Here is a 2,500-nt window from a genome sequence, read left to right as displayed (position 1 = left end):
CAAGTCTAAATGCCTACGACCGCCAGCCCCCCCCCCCCCCCCCCCCCAAATATTGCTTTACAGTGCAGACTGTATAAAATTGCTTACAATGCAGAGTGTAAGATTGCTTACCGCATGGACTGTAAAACGACCTACAGTTTGCGCTTTAAAACTGCTTAGAGTGGGAACTGTAACAGTAGTTTCAGTGTGGGTTGAAACGGCTCTTACAGAGAGGACTGTGGGTCTTCTTACAGAGTAGACTGCAATTGAAATTACATAGAGCTCTTTTTTGTATTTCTCTTTTAGCAATTTCAAGTTTACTTACGGGACTTTGCTCAGGTACTGTCTTATCCTAGCTAATGAGCTTAAACACGATAGTTAGTTACGGAACGCTTCAGTCGCTATTTCCGTTACTTTTTCTTTACTAATGAGGACTTGCTTTCACTTTCGAGATAGTGTTCTTGCTACCTCGCTAGCGGCTACAAGCTTTCAAGTTCGTCATTCTTTTATGTTGGATTTATCATCTACCGGTATATTAGGAGCAAGAAAAAAAAAGGTATATATATACATGCTGTAAACTGATGAAGGTCTAAGACCGAACATCCGGTCAATTGGTCATCCGGTCTCTTGCCCTAGTATTCCGGAATATGATTACAGGAAATAGCCGATTTATCTGATTTATCTGCTTTCTTTTCTTATCTTTTTTGAGAGCCGATGCTCACTAGTTTTTTTCCCCGAGATTAAACGTTTGGACTCCACCCTGATATTTTGCAGTAGATGAAGATAGAGAAGAGCAACAATGTTGCTGCCGAAAGGGGTGGCCAGCTCAAATACTACAATATGGTGGCTTACAAACAGTATGTAAAAAAATAAAAGAAAAACATAATTCAAAATTCTTGATTAGCTTCAGCGCTTTAAGTTCTGTTTTAGCAATTTTACTTAATAAGGGACTTTGCCCAAATCTGATCCTAGCTAATTAGCTTAAACACGATAGTTAGTTACGTAGCGTTTCAGTCGCTATTTCCGTTAATTTTTTCTTTAAAAACGAGGACTTGGTTTGAATTTCTAGTTAGTGTTCTTGCTACCTCGATAGCGGCTACAAGCAATCAAGTTTGTCATTGTTTTATGCTGGATTTATCACCTACCGGTATATTAGGAGCAAGACCAAAGTAAGTATTTTCTTTTCATTCTTTGGCTTAGCCATTTTAGAGTTCAGTTCTTTTAAGTTAAGGCGTTTCCTCAGTGTTTCATCTTCATAGCGCATTATGATTCTCAGTTGAGCTATGGTTTATTGCTTAGTAGTTCAAACCCCTTTTCTACACGTGTCTACGCGATTATTTGCAATCGATCTTCGATTAATATCATTACTCCATTGAACCAACGGCTTCAACATTTGCTTCAACATCCGTTCGATTTTATTGAAAAGCGATGTCCGTTTGCCCCCCTCTTGAATGATGTTGAATGATGTTGAACGATGTTGAACGATGTTGAATGATGTTGGACGATTTTGGCTGCTGGGTTGGGGATACGGTTTCAACACATCATCAACATTTGATTCAACAAGCTTCACGAGAGGCCTGGTATTCAGTTACGGACATGGGTACGTCATTGAGAGACCGATTAGTGAACACGTTCATACCCAACCATGTTGACAGAGGGGAGCAAATGTTGAATGGTTGTTGAAGCAAAGGTTAAATGCTGTTAAACTCATTTAACATCGATTCAACTTCGTTTCAACATGTTTCAACAAGGTTGAATGGGGGGTCCGGAGCAAACTGTTTCTACATCGCTGTTCAACAAAATCGAAAGGATGTTGAAGCGAATGTTGAAGCCAGGCCTTAAATTTTTCCTGTTTTTAAGCGGTTCTCGTTTGCTTCGACGTTGTTGCTGTATAAGCTCTTAATTATAAGTGGTCATGGCTCATCTCAGAAGAAACGTAAAAACAAATTTATTCAATGTGCGGACTGTGGTGCTCCCAACGTTGGGGAAACCAACAGGAATTTTTATACACGTGTGAATGAGCACCTTTTTTGGGATAAAAATTCTCATATTTTCAAGCTCCTTAGTTTTTCCAAAAATTGTCAGGATAATTGTGATATCTCTTGCTTTAAAATTATTGATAATGCTACCTCTTTCTATCAACTTAAAATCAAAGAGAGCTTTAACATTGTTCGGTTGAAAGAGAACAATAAATACTTGGCGTGGCGCGTGGCGTGTTGCATCGCTTATTGAGTGATGCTTACAAAGGTCATGTCACAAAAAACTGATAATCATGATAATTATGATAATCATATTATGGAAGTTTTTAGCATAAATTTCTTTGAATGTCTGCAACCTGAGACTAATTCATTTCTGTTGTTCAGGATGGACATGTCTGGTTTACAGGTTATGAAGTATTTCTCTCACAAACATAGATTGCATTTCTTGTTGACGTTTGAATACGATTTTGCTTGCTTTATTTTGCGCCATTTGATGGTGTACGTAACTTTCTTATCTTTCAAGCTCCAAACGTGTTTGCTGA

General features: G+C 38.4%; 1 protein-coding gene across 1 annotated transcript in view; it reads left to right on the top strand.

Annotated features, from left to right (window-relative positions):
- The first annotated feature begins 1,084 nt into the window (after positions 1 to 1,084).
- The window catches only part of LOC138039830 (major facilitator superfamily domain-containing protein 12-like), an 11,436-nt gene continuing 10,020 nt past the window's right edge, over positions 1,085 to 2,500 (top strand). Inside the window, exon 1 of the mRNA XM_068885666.1 lies at positions 1,085 to 1,148. The gene's annotated coding sequence lies outside the window, so the exon portion shown is untranslated. The remainder of the gene's footprint in view (positions 1,149 to 2,500) is intronic.

Source organism: Montipora capricornis, chromosome 3, assembly GCF_036669925.1.
Source record: "Montipora capricornis isolate CH-2021 chromosome 3, ASM3666992v2, whole genome shotgun sequence".
NCBI lineage: Eukaryota > Metazoa > Cnidaria > Anthozoa > Scleractinia > Acroporidae > Montipora > Montipora capricornis.
The sequence above is the reverse complement of the archived record's forward strand: the minus strand, read 5'-3'. Positions and strand labels throughout refer to the sequence as shown.